The 20236-nt window shown below is 46.6% G+C and overlaps 1 pseudogene; it reads left to right on the forward strand.

Moving 5' to 3' along the window:
* The first annotated feature begins 864 nt into the window (after nt 1-864).
* Nucleotides 865-20236, forward strand: part of LOC121844812 — a 32530-nt pseudogene continuing 13158 nt past the window's right edge.

A 20236-nucleotide genomic window follows, 5' to 3' on the forward strand; every position in this document is an offset into this window, starting at 1 on the left:
TATGTAGGGAAATAATATTGTAATAAAGGTTTAAGAATAAAATGAAGATAATTCTTATGAACTATTGAGGATATGTGTGGGCGTCAGTTGCAGTGATAAACTGGGGCATGTAATACCAGAAACAACCACTTCCTGTCAGACTTGAGCCGTAAACCGGTGTGCTGTAGAACCTGTCTGGAAAACAGGTAAAACAGGAGAGAGGCAGGGCCGCAGCACACCTACTGATGTTGACCTCCTCGGTTTCCACTAATTAACACAGCCACAAAGTCAAATGGGTTATATCATTACAAATTCATGAAAACAACTGTTTGTATAAGGTCAGTAGTGTGGTTAAGGTTAGTTTTAAAATCACATTTAAGGAAGAGGAATTGTAGAAATAATCAGGGTTTATGACTGGTAGCTAGTACCGAACCAAGTTCTCTGGCCAACGCGCAAATGGTTTAGTCCTCTTGAGATTCTCATAACAGGAATGGTTATCGTTTTTATCGTAATCATAGGTTCGTGGTCGTGGTATTGATTTTAACAGTAATGGTAGATTCGTTGCTTATTATTGTAATGGTTGTAGTAATGAATGAATGCATGTAGCTAACATGAAAATAAATAATTTTACAGCCTACTACTCACTCAGATTTCCTAGATTGGTTAGGCAAAAGTAGTACGTTACACAAAGGTAAATAAGCAACATTTAAGATGTAACAATAAAATGTATAAATGTGTTTCCCATTTTGGGTATAAACCTTGACACTTCAAAGAATGAACCTCGGCTCCTTTAAGACCAAGCGAAACATTCGCGACATGAAATCTGGAAAGACTGGTGACCAAACCTCCCACCCTCTCTTGTCTTGCGACCAAAACTAGTTTCAAGACGACCGGGCGAAAATATTTTCTTTCCCTTGAACGAACGGATGATTGAGGCGTCAACTTCCCGACATTTCCTCCGACATCTCTCCTCTCCAGACAAAAGTTTGTGGATCATCCAAGAGTTTGGGAACTAAAGATTGATAGAAAGCCTCCTTTTTCTGTAGGTGGGAACTTTGAAAACATGGATTGGGGGACGGATCTTTGGGTAAGGACATATGCACTAGCTACAGTAACCTTAGCTACACAATAACAGCAAATTCCCTGGAGAAGGTGATTGTTTTTGCTGTCTCAAAAATAATACATGCCTTTGACATTGTTTTCAACTGTTAACTCTAACAAAGTTGATGACAACTCACGGCAAGTAGACTAAATTAGCTTGTAGCTTGAGGGCGGCTGTTATTTCGCAATGTTGCATACCTTGACCTCTTAAAGGCGACTTAGCTAACTAGGCTTCTGTAATAGATACATTTTTTGTTGTTGTCCAGCATCCGCATATAAACTAGTTACAACCCATATGATCATATTCAACGTATGAGCAAGTCATTGATGTTATCATAACATTTAGTTGGTTTGTAGAGATACTATTGAATTACTCGTGTTTTGTGCGTGCGGTGACGAGGTGTGAACTGTTATTGAACCAACTCAGGTGAACCATATTGAACCATATTGTCAGGGGTTATGGGCAGTCTGATCTCAACAGGGGAGTACTAGAATGGAGTTAGACACTGGTCTAAGGTCAGTTTTGAGATGATCCAATTCGTGGAGTGATGGTAGTGTACGTTGATCCTAGATCTGAATCAAAAGGACAACTTGTACAGTTCATAGCCACAGGCCATTAAATAGGGTTTCAGTCAGCAGGTCACACACTCTATGCAGACAGTCTATGTCCCTACGTGGCAAAACCCATTCCCTATATATTGCACTACTTTTGACCAGGGCCTATGTTCACGAAGCGCCTCAGAGTAGGAGAGCTGATCCAGGATCAGTTTGGCCTTTTATTTAGACCCTGAATAATAAGAGGTGGAACCTGGTCCCAGATCAGCAGAGCTACTCTGAGATGCTTTGTGAATATGTCCATGGGGCTCTGGTCTAGTATGAAGGGAATAGGAGGCCATTTGGGCTCTGGTCTAGTATGTAGGGAATAGGAGGCCATTTGGGTCCATGGGGCTCTGGTCTAGTATGTAGGAAATAGGAGGCCATTTGGGCCCATGGGGCTCTGGTCTAGTATGTAGGAAATAGGAGGCCATTTGGGCTCTGGTCTAGTATGTAGGAAATAGGAGGCCATTTGGGCCCATGGGGCTCTGGTCTAGTATGTAAGGAATAGGAGGCCATTTGGGCTCTGGTCTAGTATGTAGGGAATAGGAGGCCATTTGGGCCCATGGGGCTCTGGTCTAGTATGTAGGGAATAGGAGGTCATTTGGGCTCTGGTCTAGTATGTATGTCCTTGATCAGCAGAGCTACTCTGAGATGCTTTGTGAATATGTCCATGGGGCTCTGGTCTAGTATGTAGGGAATAGGAGGCCATTTGGGGCCTGGTCTAGTATGTAGGGAATAGGAGGCCATTTTGGCCCATGGGGAATAGGAGGCCATTTTGGCCCATGGGGAATAGGAGGCCATTTTGGCCCATGGGGAATAGGAGGCCATTTGGGCCCATGGGGAATAGGAGGCTATTTTGTCAGCCCATGGGGCTCTGGTCTAGTATGTAGGGAATAGGAGGTCATTTGGGTCCATAGGGCTCTGGTCTAGTATGTAGGAAATAGGAGGCCATTTGGGTCCATGGTGCTATGGTCTAGTATGTAGGGAATAGGAGGCCATTTGGGCTCTGGGCTAGTATGTAGGAAATAGGAGGCCATTTGGGGCCTGGTCTAGTATGTAGGGAATAGGAGGCCATTTTGGCCCATGGGGAATAGGAGGCCATTTTGGCCCATGGGGAATAGGAGGCCATTTGGGCCCATGGGGAATAGGAGGCCATTTGGGCCCATGGGGAATAGGAGGCCATTTTGTCGGCCCATGGGGCTCTGGTCTAGTATGTAGGGAATAGGAGGTCATTTGGGTCCATAGGGCTCTGGTCTAGTATGTAGGAAATAGGAGGCCATTTGGGTCCATGGTGCTATGGTCTAGTATGTAGGGAATAGGAGGCCATTTGGGCTCTGGGCTAGTATGTACGGAATAGGAGGCCATTTGGGCTCTGGTCTAGTATGTAGGGAATAGGAGGCCATTTGGGACCATGGGGCTCTGGTCTAGTATGTAGGAAATAGGAGGCCATTTGGGCTCTGGTCTAGTATGTAGGGAATAGGAGGCCATTTGGGCTCTGGTCTAGTATGTAGGGAATAGGAGGCCATTTGGGCTCTGGTCAGTATGTAGGGAATGGGATGCCATTTTGGCCCATGGGGAATAGGAGGCCATTTGGGCCCATGGGGAATAGGAGGCCATTTGGGCCCATGGGGAATAGGAGGCCATTTGGGCCCATGGGGAATAGGAGGCCATTTGGGCCCATGGGGAATAGAAGGCCATTTGGGCCCATGGGGAATAGAAGGCCATTTGGGCCCATGGGGAATAGGAGGCCATTTGGGCCCATGGGGAATAGGAGGCCATTTTGGGCCCATGGGGCTCTGGTCTAGTATGTAGGGAATAGGAGGCCATTTGGGCCCATGGGGTTTTGGTCTATTATGTACGGAATTGGAGGCCATTTTGGCCCATGGGAAATAGGAGGCCATTTGGGCCCATGGGGCTCTGGTCTAGTATATAGGGAATGGGAGGTCATTTGGGCTCTGGTATGTAGGGAATAGGAGGCCATTTCAGTTCTGGTCCAGTATTTAGGGAATAGAAGGCCGTTTGGGCCCATGGGTTTTGGTCTAGTATGTAGGGAATAGGAGGCCATTTGGGCTCTGGTCTAGTATGTATGGGATAGGAGGCCATTTGGACATAAATTCTCCTAGTAGTTATTCTCTCTTAAAGGGTACTTCAGGATTTTGGCATTGAGGCCCTTTCTCTACTTCCGCAGAGTCAGATGAACTCATGGATCCCATTCGTCTGTGTGAAGTGTGAGGGACGTTGGAGGTAGTTTAGTGAGCCAATGCTAACACCCATAGTCTTCCAGTCATTGCTCTAATCCTAGTTAGTAATTAGGTTTCTTAGCAACTTCCTTCAAACTTCATGCGGTGACACAAACATGATATCCATGAGGACATCTGACTCTGGGGAGGTAGATGAAGGGATACAATGCCAAAATCCCGAAGTACCCCTTTAACCCTTTCAATGGACAGGGACTCTCCTGGCTGATAGGTAGACTCAGTGTTATGATGATGATGTCATCATGTTCTTTCTCTCCTCTCCCCTCTCTCTCTCCTCTCCCCATTCTCTCTCTCCTCCTTTCCCCATTCTCTCTCTGCTCCTCTTTCCTCTCGCTCTTCTTCCTCTCCTCCTCTCTCTCTCCTCTCCTCCTCTCTCTCTCCTCTCCCTCTTCTTCCTCCTCTCCTCTCTTCTCCTCCTCTCTCTCTCCTCTCCTCCTCTCTCTCTCCTCTCCTCCTCTCTCTCTCCTCTCCCCATTCTCTCTCTCCTCCTTTCCCCATTCTCTCTCTGCTCCTCTTTCCTCTCGCTCTTCTTCCTCTCCTCCTCTCTCTCTCCTCTTCTCCTCCTCTCTCTCTCCTCTCCTCCTCTCTCTCTCCTCTCCTCCTCTCTCTCTCCTCTCCTCCTCTCTCTCTCTCCTCTCCCCATTCTCTCTCTCCTCCTTTCCCCATTCTCTCTCTGCTCCTCTTTCCTCTCGCTCTTCTTCCTCTCCTCTCTCTCTCTCTCCTCTTCTCTCTCTCTCTCTCTCCTCTCCCTCTTCTTCCTCCTCTCCTCTCTTCTCCTCCTCTCTCTCTCCTCTCCTCCTCTCTCTCTCCTCTCCCCATTCTCTCTCTCCTCCTTTCCCCATTCTCTCTCTGCTCCTCTTTCCTCTCGCTCTTCTTCCTCTCCTTCTCTCTCTCCTCTCTTCTCCCCTCTCTCTCTCCTCTCCTCCTCTCTCTACCCTCTCTCTCTCTCTCCCCTCTCTCTCTCTCTCTCCTCTCCTCCTCTCTCTCTCTCCTCTCCTCCTCTCTCTCTCCTCTCCCCCTCTCTCTCTCCTCTCCCCCTCTCTCTCTCCCTCCCCCCTCTCTCTCTCCTCTCCTCCCTCTCTCTCTCCTCTCCCCCTCTCTCTCTCCTCTCCTCCTCTCTCCTCTCCTCCTCTCTCTCTCCTCTCCTCCTCTCTCTCTCTCCTCTCCCCCTCTCTCTCTCCTCTCCTCCTCTCTCTCTCTCTCCTCTCCCTACCGCTCTCTCTCTCTCTCTCTCTCTCTCCTCTCCCCTCTCTCTCTCTCCTCTCCCCCTCTCTCTCTCCTCTCCTCCTCTCTCTCTCTCTCCTCTCTCTCTCTCCTCTCTCTCTCTCTCTCTCTCTCTCTCTCTCTCTCCCTCCCTCTCTCTCTCTCTCTCTCTCCCCTCTCTCTCTCTCTCTCCTCTCTCCCCTCTCTCTCTCTCTCTCTCTCTCTCTCTCTCTCTCCTCTCCCCTCTCTCTCTCTCTCTCTCTCTCTCTCTCTCTCCCCTCTCTCTCTCTCTCTCTCTCTCTCTCTCTCTCTCTCTCTCCTCTCTCTCTCTCTCTCTCTCTCTCTCTCCTCCTCTCTCTCTCTCTCTCTCCTCTCCCCTCTCTCTCTCTCCTCTCCCCCCTCTCCTCTCTCTCTCCTCTCTCTCTCTCTCTCTCTCCTCTCTCTCTCCTCTCCCCTCTCTCTCTCTCCTCTCTCTCTCCTCTCCCCTCTCTCTCTCCTCTCTCTCCTCTCTCTCTCTCTCCTCTCCCCCTCTCTCTCTCTCTCTCTCTCTCTCCTCCTCTCTCCTCTCCTCCTCTCTCTCTCTCTCTCTCTCTCCTCTCTCTCTCTCTCTCTCTCTCTCTCTCTCTCTCTCTCTCTCTCTGTCCTGGTTCAGATGCAGTATTGAGGACATGACTGTAGTAAATGTGTTCTGTATGATGTTCTCCCTCAGCTTACATCATTGCTCTGGTAGGTGGAATCTATGGCATGGAATCTAACCCTGTCTAGTTGTGTTAGATCACTGATAGGAGAGAGGAAAGGAAATAAGGTTGCATGTTTAAATCTCTCCAACGGGCTGGGCTGTTGTTCTGAATCCCCTGCAGCTGGAACCTGACCAGGTCTGCGTTCCAAATCTGGCACTATATTCCCTATATGCTAGTGCGCTACTTTTGACCAGAGCCGAGGTAGTGCACTGTGTAGGGAAAGGGTGTGATTTAGGACGTAACCCAAACCTCAGCTACAACGGAACACAACGGAACACAACAGAACAGCGGCAGGGTTCCAAGTTCCAACACATGATGACCAGGGGGATTATCCTGTGGCAGCGTCTTACTGGGGACAAGCAGTCAGACTGGGGGTTGAACCAGCAACCTTAATGTTACAGGGCCAGTGTAGAGAAAGGCCGGCGTCACTAAGGTCTGGACCTCTTATCAGAGCAGAGGCAGCAGTAGTCTTCAGACAGAGGTTACACTAGGTGCATATCAGCAGTAGTCTCCAGTCAGAGGTTACACTAGGTGCATATCAGCAGTAGTCTCCAGACAGAGGTTACACTAGGTGCATATCAGCAGTAGTCTTCAGACAGAGGTTACACTAGGTGTATATCAGCAGTAGTCTTCAGACAGAGGTTACACTAGGTGTATATCAGCAGTAGTCTCCAGACAGAGGTTACACTAGGTGTATATCAGCAGTAGTCTCCAGACAGAGGTTACACTAGGTGTATATCAGCAGTAGTCTCCAGACAGAGGTTACACTAGGTTTGACCCAATAAGTGGCTCTGAAATGTTATACTCTTTCTCTCCTTTCTCTCACCTTCTCTCTCTCTCTCTTTCTCTTTTTCTCTCTCTTTCTTTTTCTCTCCTCTTTTTTCTCTCTCTCTCTTTCTCTCCTTTCCTTTCTCTCTCGCTCGTCCCCTCCCTCTGTCTCACCCCCTGTCCCCTCGTCCCCTCTCGTTCCCTCTCCCTACCTCTCTCTCTCTCTGTCCTGGTTCAGATGTAGTATTGAGGACAAGACTGTAGTAAATGTGTTCTGTATAAATACCTCTATTCAGATCATTAGCTCTGTTTAGTACATGGCTACATCCCAAATGGCACTATATTCCCAACATAGTGCACTACTTTAGACCAGACCCTAGTGGGCCTGGTTAGTAGTAGGGGATGCAGCCTCTGTGTCTCTGTCTCTGAGGAGAGTCTATCTGCGTCTCTGAGGAGAGTCTATCTGCGTCTCTGAGGAGAGTCTGTCTGTCTCTGAGGAGAGTCTGTCTGTCTGTCTCTGAGGAGAGTCTATCTGTCTGTCTCTGAGGAGAGTCTATCTGTCTGTCTCTGAGGAGAGTCTATCTGCGTCTCCGAGGAGAGTCTATCTGCGTCTCCGAGGAGAGTCTATCTGCGTCTCCGAGGAGAGTCTATCTGCGTCTCCGAGGAGAGTCTATCTGCGTCTCCGAGGAGAGTCTATCTGCGTCTCCGAGGAGAGTCTATCTGCGTCTCCGAGGAGAGTCTATCTGCGTCTCCGAGGAGAGTCTATCTGCGTCTCCGAGGAGAGTCTATCTGCGTCTCCGAGGAGAGTCTGTCTGTCTGTCTCTGATGAGAGTCTATCTGCGTCTCTGAGGAGAGTCTATCTGCGTCTCTGAGGAGAGTCTATCTCGTCTCTGAGGAGAGTCTATCTGCGTCTCTGAGGAGAGTCTATCTCGTCTCTGAGGAGAGTCTATCTGCGTCTCTGAGGAGAGTCTCTGAGGAGAGTCTATCTGCGTCTCTGAGGAGAGTCTATGCGTCTCTGAGGAGAGTCTATCTGCGTCTCTGAGGAGAGTCTGTCTGTCTGTCTGTCTCTGAGGAGAGTCCTGTCTGTCTCTGAGGAGAGTCTGTCTGTCTGTCTGTCTCTGAGGAGAGTCTGTCTGTCTGTCTGTCTCTGAGGAGAGTCTGTCTGTCTGTCTGTCTCTGAGGAGAGTCTGTCTGTCTGTCTCTGAGGAGAGTCTGTCTGTCTGTCTCTGAGGAGAGTCTGTCTGTCTGTCTCTGAGGAGAGTCTGTCTGTCTGTCTGTCTCTGAGGAGAGTCTGTCTGTCTGTCTCTGAGGAGAGTCTGTCTGTCTCTGAGGAGAGTCTGTCTGTCTGTCTCTGAGGAGAGTCTGTCTGTCTGTCTCTGAGGAGAGTCTGTCTGTCTGTCTCTGAGGAGAGTCTATCTGTCTGTCTCTGAGGAGAGTCTATCTGTCTGTCTCTGAGGAGAGTCTGTCTGTCTCTGTCTCTGAGGAGAGTCTGTCTGTCTGTCTGTCTCTGAGGAGAGTCTGTCTGTCTGTCTGTCTCTGAGGAGAGTCTGTCTGTCTGTCTGTCTCTGAGGAGAGTCTGTCTCTGTCTGTCTCTGTCTGAGGAGAGTCTGTCTCTGTCTCTGAGGAGAGTCTGTCTGTCTCTGAGGAGAGTCTGTCTGTCTGTCTCTGAGGAGAGTCTGTCTGTCTGTCTCTGAGGAGAGTCTGTCTGTCTGTCTGTCTCTGAGGAGAGTCTGTCTGTCTGTCTCTGAGGAGAGTCTGTCTGTCTGTCTCTGAGGAGAGTCTGTCTGTCTGTCTCTGAGGAGAGTCTATCTGTCTGTCTCTGAGGAGAGTCTATCTGTCTGTCTCTGAGGAGAGTCTGTCTGTCTGTCTCTGAGGAGAGTCTGAGGAGAGTCTGTCTGTCTGTCTCTGAGGAGAGTCTGTCTGTCTCTGAGGAGAGTCTGTCTGTCTGTCTCTGAGGAGAGTCTGTCTGTCTGTCTCTGAGGAGAGTCTGTCTGTCTGTCTCTGAGGAGAGTCTATCTGTCTGTCTCTGAGGAGAGTCTGTCTGTCTGCCTGTCTCTGAGGAGAGTCTGTCTGTCTGTCTCTGAGGAGAGTCTGTCTGTCTGTCTGTCTCTGAGAGAGTCTGTCTGTCTGTCTGCCTGTCTCTGAGGAGAGTCGTCTGTCTGTCTGTCTCTGAGGAGAGTCTGTCTGTCTGTCTCTGAGGAGAGTCTGTCTGTCTGTCTGTCTCTGAGGAGAGTCTGTCTGTCTGTCTGTCTCTGAGAGAGTCTATCTGTGTCTCAGTCACCATGGACTTCAGACACAGAGATCCCTACATACCTACATAGTCAGTGAGTCAGAGTGTGAGAGTGAACTCAACCCAGCCCGTAGATACTGTCTCATAGTGAGTGAGTCAGAGTGTGTGAGTGAGAGTGAACTCAACCCAGCCCGTAGATACCACATAGTGAGTGAGTCAGAGTGTGAGTGTCAGCCCGTAGAGTGAGTGAGAGTGTGAGAGTGAGAGTGAACTCAACCCAGCCCGTAGATACCCACATAGTGAGTGAGTCTGTGAGAGTGAGAGTGACCCAGCCCGTAGATACCCACATAGTGAGTGAGTCAGAGTGTGAGTGAGAGTGAACTCAACCCAGCCCGTAGATACCCACCTGAGTCAGAGTGTGAGAGTGAGAGTGAGTGAGTCAGAGTGTGTGAGAGTGAACTCAACCCAGCCCTAGATACCCACATAGTGAGTCAGAGTGTGTGAGAGTGAACTCAACCCAGCCCGTAGATACCCACATAGTGAGTGAGTCAGAGTGTGAGTGAGAGTGAACTCAACCCAGCCCGTAGATACCCACATAGTGAGTGAGTCAGAGTGTGAGAGTGAGAGTGAACTCAACCCAGCCCGTAGATACCCACATAGTGAGTGAGTCAGAGTGTGTAGTGAGAGTGAACTCAACCCACGTAGATACCCACATAGTGAGTGAGTCAGAGTGTGAGAGTGAGAGTGAACTCAACCCAGCCCGTAGATTGCAGATTGTCTGTCAGACAGAGACCAGGGTTGTAACATAGTAGATATACCTGTACAACTGGCTGGTGGAGTGATGTAAGAGGAGTAGTGTTCCTGTCCTGTAACTAGTAGTTATATTACTACTGTATAGAGGAGTGTGTTATATCAGTAACTAGTAGTTATATTACTACTGTATAGAGGAGTGTGTTATATCAGTAACTAGTAGTTATATTACTACTGTATAGAGGAGTAGTGTTCCTGTCCTGTAACTAGTAGTTATATTACTACTGTATAGAGGAGTGTGTTATATCAGTAACTAGTAGTTATATTACTACTGTATAGAGGAGTGTGTTATATTACTACTGTATAGAGGAGTGTGTTATATCAGTAACTAGTAGTTATATTACTACTGTATAGAGGAGTGTGTTATATCAGTAACTAGTAGTTATATTACTACTGTATAGAGGAGTGTGTTATATCAGTAACTAGTAGTTATATTACTACTGTATAGAGGAGTGTGTTATATCAGTAACTAGTAGTTATATTACTACTGTATAGAGGAGTGTGTTATATTACTACTGTATAGAGGAGTGTGTTATATCAGTAACTAGTAGTTATATTACTACTGTATAGAGGAGTGTGTTATATCAGTAACTAGTAGTTATATTACTACTGTATAGAGGAGTGTGTTGTGTCAGTCCAGTATCTAACCCTGTTCTGTCTCTCCTGTCTGTAGGACCAGTATGATGGTATTGATAAACACACCCAGTCAGGACTGGATCTGGTGGACCGATATGTGAAGTTTGTGAGAGAACGGACCGAGATAGAACAGAACTACGCCAAGCAACTCAGGTGTCTGTCTGCCTGTTTCTGTCTGACAGAGCAGACACACAGACAGTCTGTCTGTCTGTCTGTCTGTGTGCTCTGTCTGTCTGTCTGTGTGCTCTGTCTGTGTCTCTCTCTTTGTGTGTGTGTTTCTGTGTGTGTGTGTCTCTGTGTGTGTGTGTGTGTGTGTCTGTGTGTCTGCTCTGTCTGTGTGCTCTGTCTGTGTCTGTTTTTGTCTGTCTGTCTGTCTGTCTGTCTGTCTGTCTGTCTGTCTGTCTGTCTGTCTGTCTGTCTGTCTGTCTGTGTCTGTGCAGTGTGTCTGTGTATTTTAATTAGTTGTTAGAATGTAACCCTGACATTCTCTCTTCCTCTCAGAAACCTCTCCAAGAAATACCTTAAACGAGGCAGCAAGGAGGAGCAAGAGTGTGGGTGAGTTGTGTCTGCCTCTCTGTCTGCCTCTCTGTCTGCCTCTCTGTCTGCCTCTCTGTCTGCCTCTCTGTCTGCCTCTCTGTCTGCCTCTCTGTCTGTCTGTGTCTCTCTGTCTCTCTCTGTCTGTGTCTGTCTCTCTGTCTCTGTCTGTGTCCTCTCTCTAATCAGTTAGTGATTATCAGATGAATGCTGTGCTTATCCTTTGTCTCTCGTGTTTGTCTTTATTAGACAGACAGATTTCTTTATCCCACCAATCACATGCAACTCTTTATCCCTGTTTCCTGGAAGTGAACCAATAACATACAACCCTTTACCCCTGTTTCCTGGAAGTGAACCAATAACATACAACCCTTTACCCCTGTTTCCTGGAAGTGAACCAATAACATACAACCCTTGAACCCTGTTTCCTGGAGGTGAACCAATCACATTCAAATCAAATGTTATTTGTCACATACACATGGTTAGCAGATGTTGATGCAAGTGTAGCGAAATGCTTGTGCTTCTAGTTCCGACAATGCAGTAATAACCAACGGGTAATTTAACCTAACAATTCCACAACTACAACCTTATACACACAAGTGTAAGGGGATAAAGAATATGTACATAAAGATATATGAATGAGTGATGGTACAGAGCAGCATAGGCAAGATGCAGTAGATGGTATCGAGTACAGTATATACATATGAGATGAGTAATGTAGGGTATGTAAACAAAGTGGCATAGTTTAAAGTGGCTAGAGAGTGGCTATGTTGTCATCTAACTAATCTCTCTCTATCCCCTCGGTCTTGTTGCCCCTCCACCTGCAGGTTCACCAATCACCAGTCATTCCAGGACATTGTGAATGAGCTGAATGACTATGCGGGCCAGAGAGAGCTGATAGCAGAGAACATGATGACTGGAATCTGTGTAGAACTCACCAAATACCTTCAGGACCTCAAACAAGAACGCAAAACAGTGAGAGAGAGATGGAGAGAGAGAGGGAGGGAGAGATGGGGAGAGGGAGGGAGGGGGAGAGATGGGGAGAGGGGGAGGGAGAGGGAGAGATGGGGAGAGGGAGGGGAGAGGGAGAGATGGGGAGAGGGAGGGGAGAGGGAGAGGGGAGGGAGGGAGGGAGGGGAGGGAGGGAGAGGGGAGGGGAGGGGAGAGGGAGGGGGGAGAGGGGGAGGGAGAGATGAAGAGATGGAGAGGGAGGGGAGGGAGGGGGAGAGGGGGAGAGGGGGGGGAGGGAGAGATGAAGAGATGGAGGGGGGAGGGAGGGAGGGAGAGATGGAGAGGGAGGGAGGGAGAGATGGAGAGGGAGGGAGGGAGAGATGGAGAGGGAGGGAGGGAGAGATGGAGAGGGGGAGGGAGGGAGAGATGGAGAGGGGGGGGGAGAGATAGTGGGGGAGAGATGGAGAGGGATGGAGGGGGAGAGATGGAGAGGGAGGGGGAGAGATGGAGGGGAGGGGGAGAGATGGAGAGGGGGAGGGGGAGAGATGGAGAGGGAGGGGGGAGAGATGGAGAGGGAGGGGGGGGAGAAAGGGAGAGATGGAGGGAGGGGAGGGGGAGAGATGGAGGGAGAGGGAGAGGGAGGGGGGGGGAGAGATGGGGGAGAGGGAGGGGGAGAGGGGGAGAGATGGGGGGAGGGAGGGAGATAACATCACCGACATGTTGAACTCACTTTGATGTTGTCATCTAACTAATCTCTCTCTCTCCCCCAGTACCTGGCCGATGCCAAAAAAGCTCAACAGAACTTGGAGATCAGTTTCAAACAGCTAGAGAATGTGAGTTTCTGTGTGATTGAGGGTGAATATGTTATAACCCCTATAACCCACGGTTCCCCACCCGTCGGGCCGCGGGTGGTTTTGATTGCCCCCCCAGGAAGTCAGCTCCAAGTGATTTACATTGTTGGAAATGTGTTCCCCAGTATTCCCACTCCTAGTAGAGAGACAGAATCATATATAAATGTGTTCCCCAGTATTCCCACTCCTAGTAGAGAGACAGAATCATATATAAATGTGTTCCCCAGTATTCCCACTCCTAGTAGAGAGACAGAATCATATATAAATGTGTTCCCCAGTATTCCCACTCCTAATAGAGAGACGGGATCATATATAAATGTGTTCCCCAGTATTCCCACTCCTAGTAGAGAGACAGAATCATATATAAATGTGTTCCCCAGTATTCCCACTCCTAATAGAGAGACGGGATCATATATAAATGTGTTCCCCAGTATTCCCACTTCTAATAGAGAGACAGGATCATATATAAATGTGTTCCCCAGTATTCCCACTCCTAATAGAGAGACGGGATCATATATAAATGTGTTCCCCAGTGTTCCCACTCCTAATAGAGAGACGGGATCATATATAAATATGTTCCCCAGTGTTCCCACTCCTAATAGAGAGACGGGATCATATATAAATATGTTCCCAGTGTTCCCACTCCTAATAGAGAGACGGGATCATATATAAATATGTTCCCCAGTATTCCCACTCCTAATAGAGAGACGGGATCATATATAAATGTGTTCCCCAGTGTTCCCACTCCTAATAGAGAGACGGGATCATATATAAATATGTTCCCCAGTGTTCCCACTCCTAATAGAGAGACGGGATCATATATAAATGTGTTCCCCAGTATTCCCACTCCTAATAGAGAGACGGGATCATATATAAATGTGTTCCCCAGTGTTCCCACTCCTAATAGAGAGACAGGATCATATATAAATGTGTTCCCCAGTGTTCCCACTCCTAATAGAGAGACAGGATCATATATAAATGTGTTCCCCAGTATTCCCACTCCTAATAGAGAGACAGGATCATATATAAATGTGTCCCCCAGTATTCCCACTCCTAATAGAGAGACGGGATCATATATAAATGTGTTCCCCAGTATTCCCACTCCTAATAGAGAGACGGGATCATATATAAATGTGTTCCCCAGTATTCCCACTCCTAATAGAGAGACGGGGTCATATATAAATGTGTTCCCCAGTATTCCCACTCCTAATAGAGAGACGGGATCATATATAAATGTGTTCCCCAGTATTCCCACTCCTAATAGAGAGACGGGATCATATATAAATGTAAGCAACGTTTGAAATGATTGTTTTGGTCAGTCTACAAATGATCTGTAAATATGTTATGGCCCTCTGACCGTCCATCTGCTCAGGAAGTAATCGTCCCGTGGCTGAATGCAGTTGATGATCCCCGATGACCCTCACTAAACCAAGTCTCTGTGTGTGTGTGTGTGTGTGTGTGTGTGTGTGTGTGTGTGTGTGGTGTGCAGACTAAGAGGCGTTTTGCCAAGGAGTGGGGAGAGGCAGAGAAAGCCACACAACAAGCGGAGAAAATTGAGAACGACACAAACGCTGTGAAAGCAGATGTTGAGAAGGTACACACACTCACAGATTAACGTTCACACCACGTCCCTGTATACAAGTTAATACAGGTGTGTCCAGGTGAAGCAGCATACGTACCTATATACCAGTTAATACAGGTGTGTGTCCAGGTGAAGCAACATACGTACCTATATACCAGTTAATACAGGTGTGTGTTCAGGTGAAGCAGCATACGTACCTATATACCAGTTAATACAGGTGTGTGTTCAGGTGAAGCAGCATATGTACCTATATACCAGTTAATACAGGTGTGTGTTCAGGTGAAGCAGCATGCGTACCTATATACCAGTTAATACAGGTGTGTGTCCAGGTGAAACAGCATACGTACCTATATACCAGTTAATACAGGTGTGTGTCCAGGTGAAGCAGCATACGTACCTATATACCAGTTAATACAGGTGTGTGTGTGTGTGTGTGTGTCCAGGTGATGCAGCATACGTACCTGTATACCAGTTAATACAGGTGTGTGTGTGTCCAGGTGAAACAGCATACGTACCTATATACCAGTTAATACAGGTGTGTGTGTGTGTGTCCAGGTGATGCAGCATACGTACCTGTATACCAGTTAATACAGGTGTGTGTGTGTCCAGGTGAAACAGCATACGTACCTATATACCAGTTAATACAGGTGTGTGTGTGTGTGTGTGTGTGTGTGTCCAGGTGATGCAGCATACGTACCTGTATACCAGTTAATACAGGTGTGTGTGTGTCCAGGTGAAGCAGCATACGTACCTATATACCAGTTAATACAGGTGTGTGTCCAGGTGAAGCAGCATACGTACCTGTATACCAGTTAATACAGGTGTGTCCAGGTGAAACAGCATACGTACCTATATACCAGTTAATACAGGTGTGTGTGTGTGTGTCCAGGTGAAGCAGCATACGTACCTATATACCAGTTAATACAGGTGTGTCCAGGTGAAACAGCATACGTACCTATATACCAGTTAATACAGGTGTGTGTGTGTTCAGGTGAAACAGCATACGTACCTGTATACCAGTTAATACAGGTGTGTCCAGGTGAAACAGCATACGTACCTATATACCAGTTAATACAGGTGTGTGTGTGTTCAGGTGAAGCAGCATGCGTACCTATATACCAGTTAATACAGGTGTGTGTTCAGGTGAAACAGCATACGTACCTATATACCAGTTAATACAGGTGTGTGTGTGTCCAGGTGAAACAGCATACGTACCTATATACCAGTTAATACAGGTGTGTGTTCAGGTGAAACAGCATACGTACCTATATGCCAGTTAATACAGGTGTGTGTGTGTCCAGGTGAAACAGCATACGTACCTATATACCAGTTAATACAGGTGTGTGTTCAGGTGAAACAGCATACGTACCTATATACCAGTTAATACAGGTGTGTCCAGGTGAAACAGCATACGTACCTAAATACCAGTTAATACAGGTGTGTGTGTGTGTGTGTTCAGGTGAAGCAGCATACGTACCTATATACCAGTTAATACAGGTGTGTTCAGGTGAAACAGCATACGTACCTATATACCAGTTAATACAGGTGTGTTCAGGTGAAGCAGCATATGTACCTGTATACCAGTTAATACACGTGTGTTCAGGTGAAGCAGCATACGTACCTGTATACCAGTTAATACAGGTGTGTGTGTGTGTGTGTGTGTGTCCAGGTGAAGCAGCATACGTACCTATATACCAGTTAATACAGGTATGTGTTCAGGTGAAGCAGCATGCGTACCTATATACCAGTTAATACAGGTGTGTGTTCAGGTGAAGCAGCATACGTACCTATATACCAGTTAATACAGTGTGTGTGTGTGTTCAGGTGAAGCAGCATACGTACCTATATACCAGTTAATACAGGTGTGTGTGTGTGTGTGTGTGTCCAGGTGAAGCAGCATACGTACCTATATACCAGTTAATACAGGTGTGTGTTCAGGTGAAGCAGCATACGTATCTGTATACCAGTTAATACAGGTGTGTGTGTTCAGGTGAAGCAGCATACGTACCTATATACCAGTTAATACAGGGTGTGTGTGTTCAGGTGAAGCAGCATACGTACCTATATACCAGTTAATACAGGTGTGTGTTCAGGTGAAGCAGCATGCGTACCTATATACCAGTTAATACAGGTGTGTGTGTTCAGGTGAAGCAGCATACGTACCTATATACCAGTTAATACAAGTGTGTGTGTCCAGGTGAAGCAGCATACGTACCTATATACCAGTTAATACAGGTGTGTGTTCAGGTGAAGCAGCATGCGTACCTATATACCAGTTAATACAGGTGTGTGTGTCCAGGTGAAGCAGCATACGTACCTATATACCAGTTAATACAGGTGTGTGTTCAGGTGAAGCAGCATACGTACCTATATACCAGTTAATACAGGTGTGTGTTCAGGTGAAGCAGCATGCGTACCTATATACCAGTTAATACAGGTGTGTGTTCAGGTGAAGCAGCATACGTACCTATATACCAGTTAATACAGGTGTGCTCAGGTGAAGCAGCATACGTACCTATATACCAGTTAATACAGGTGTGTTAAGGTGAAGCAGCATACGTACCTGTATACCAGTTAATACAGGTGTGTTCAGGTGAAGCAGCATACGTACCTATATACCAGTTAATACAGGTGTGTGTTCAGGTGAAGCAGCATACGTATCTGTATACCAGTTAATACAGGTGTGTGTGTGTTCAGGTGAAGCAGCATACGTACCTGTATACCAGTTAATACAGGTGTGTGTGTGTTCAGGTGAAGCAGCATACGTACCTATATACCAGTTAATACAGGTGTGTGTGTGTGTGTCCAGGTGAAGCAGCATACGTACCTATATACCAGTTAATACAGGTGTGTGTTCAGGTGAAGCAGCATACGTATCTGTATACCAGTTAATACAGGTGTGTGTGTGTGTTCAGGTGAAGCAGCATACGTACCTATATACCAGTTAATACAGGTGTGTGTGTGTTCAGGTGAAGCAGCATACGTACCTATATACCAGTTAATACAGGTGTGTGTTCAGGTGAAGCAGCATGCGTACCTATATACCAGTTAATACAGGTGTGTGTGTGTGTTCAGGTGAAGCAGCATACGTACCTATATACCAGTTAATACAAGTGTGTGTGTGTGTGTGTGTGTCCAGGTGAAGCAGCATACGTACCTATATACCAGTTAATACAGGTGTGTGTTCAGGTGAAGCAGCATGCGTACCTATATACCAGTTAATACAGGTGTGTGTGTGTGTTCAGGTGAAGCAGCATACGTACCTATATACCAGTTAATACAGGTGTGTGTTTAGGTGAAGCAGCATACGTACCTATATACCAGTTAATACAGGTGTGTGTTCAGGTGAAGCAGCATACGTACCTATATACCAGTTAATACAGGTGTGTGTTCAGGTGAAGCAGCATACGTACCTATATACCAGTTAATACAGGTGTGTGTTCAGGTGAAGCAGCATACGTACCTATATACCAGTTAATACAGGTGTGTGTTCAGGTGAAGCAGCATGCGTACCTATATACCAGTTAATACAGGTGTGTGTTCAGGTGAAGCAGCATGCGTACCTATATACCAGTTAATACAGGTGTGTCCAGGTGAAACAGCATACGTACCTATATACCAGTTAATACAGGTGTGTGTCCAGGTGAAGCAGCATGCGTACCTATATACCAGTTAATACAGGTGTGTGTTCAGGTGAAGCAGCATACGTACCTATATACCAGTTAATACAGGTGTGTGTTCAGGTGAAGCAGCATACGTACCTGTATACCAGTTAATACAGGTGTGTGTTCAGGTGAAGCAGCATACGTACCTATATACCAGTTAATACAGGTGTGTGTTCAGGTGAAGCAGCATACGTACCTATATACCAGTTAATACAGGTGTGTCCAGGTGAAGCAGCATACGTACCTATATACCAGTTAATACAGGTGTGTTCAGGTGAAGCAGCATACGTACCTGTATACCAGTTAATACAGGTGTGTGTTCAGGTGAAGCAGCATACGTACCTGTATACCAGTTAATACAGGTGTGTGTGTCCAGGTGAAGCAGCATACGTACCTATATACCAGTTAATACAGGTGTGTGTTCAGGTGAAGCAGCATACGTACCTGTATACCAGTTAATACAGGTGTGTGTCCAGGTGAAGCAGCATACGTACCTGTATACCAGTTAATACAGGTGTGTGTTCAGGTGAAGCAGCATACGTACCTGTATACCAGTTAATACAGGTGTGTGTGTCCAGGTGAAGCAGCATGCGTACCTGTATACCAGTTAATACAGGTGTGTGTTCAGGTGAAGCAGCATACGTACTTGTATACCAGTTAATACAGGTGTGTGTTCAGGTGAAGCAGCATGCCCATGTGAAGACACACACAGCGGAGGAGTGCAGGAACGACTATGCCGCCCAGCTCCAGAAATACAACAAGGAACAGAACACCTTCTACTACACAGAGATACCGCAGCTGTTTAATGTAACACACTTTACTTACTGATTTACTTACGTTGTGTGTGTGTGTGTGTGAGATATATATATATATATACACAGTTTAAGTCGGAAGTTTAAACACACTTAGGTTGGAGTCATTAAATCTTGTTTTTCAACCACTCCATGTTGGAAAATGAATTGTGTCGTTGCACAAAGTAGATGTCCTAACCGACTTAACAAAACTATAGTTTGTTAACAAGAATTAACAAACTATAGTTTTGTCAAGTCGGTTAGGACATCTACTTTGTGCATGACACAAGTTATTTTTCCAACATTTGTGTTTACAGACAGATTATTTCACTTATAAGTCACTGTATCACAATTCCAGTGGCTCAGAAGTTTATATACATTAAGTTGACTGTGCCTTTAAACAGCTTGGAAGATTCCAGAAAATGATGTCATGGCTTTAGAAGCTTCTGATAGGCTAATTGACATCATTTGAGTCAATAGGAGGTGTACCTGTGGATGCATTTCAAGGCCTACTTTCAAACTCAGTGCCTCTTTGCTTGACATCATGGGAAAATCTAAAGAAATCAGCCAAGACCTCAGAAAAACAATTGTAGACCTCCACCTCTGGTTCATCATTGGGATGAAGGTACCACGTTAATCTGTACAAACAAACGCCATGGGACCACGCAGCCGTCATACCACTCATGAAGGAGACACGTTCTGTCTCCTAGAAATGAACGTACTTTGGTGCGAACAGTGCAAATCAATCCCAGAACAACAGCAAAGGACCTTGTGAAGATGCTGGAGGAAACAGGTACAAAAGTATCTATATCCACAGTAAAACGAGTCCTATATCGACAGAACCTGAAAGGCCGCTCAGCAAGGAAGAAGCCACTGCTCCAAAACCATCATAAAAAAGCCAGACTACGGTTTGCAACTGCACATGGGGACAAAGATCGTACTTTTTGGAGAAATGTCCTCTGGTCTGATGAAAGGAAAATAGAACTGTTTGGCCATAATGACCATCGTTATGTTTGGAGGAAGAAGGGGGAGGCTTGCAAGCCGAAGAACACCATCCCAACCGTGAAGCACGGGGGTGGCAGCATCATGTTGTGGGGGTGCTTTGCTGCAGGAGGGACTGGTGCACTTCACAAAATAGATGGCATCATTAGGCAGGAAAACTATGTGGATATATTGAAACAACATCTCAAGACATCAGTCAGGAAGTTAAAGCTTGGTTGCAAATGGGTCTTCCAAATGGACAATGACCCCAAGCATACTTCCAAAGTTGTGTCAAAATGGCTTAAGGACAACAAAGTCAAGGTATTGGATTGGCCATCACAAAGCCCTGACCTCAATCCTATAGAACATTTGTGGGCAGAACTGAAAAAGCGTGTGCGAGCAAGGAGGCCTACAAACCTGACTCAGTTACACCAGCTCTGTCAGGAGGAATGGGCCAAAATTCACCCAACTTATTGTGGAAAGCTTGTGGAAGGCTACCCGAAACGTTTGACCCAAGTTAAACAATTTAAAGGCAATGCTACCAAATACGAATTCAGTG

This window comes from Oncorhynchus tshawytscha, unplaced genomic scaffold (assembly GCF_018296145.1).
Source record: "Oncorhynchus tshawytscha isolate Ot180627B unplaced genomic scaffold, Otsh_v2.0 Un_contig_5355_pilon_pilon, whole genome shotgun sequence".
NCBI classification, from domain to species: Eukaryota; Metazoa; Chordata; class Actinopteri; order Salmoniformes; family Salmonidae; genus Oncorhynchus; species Oncorhynchus tshawytscha.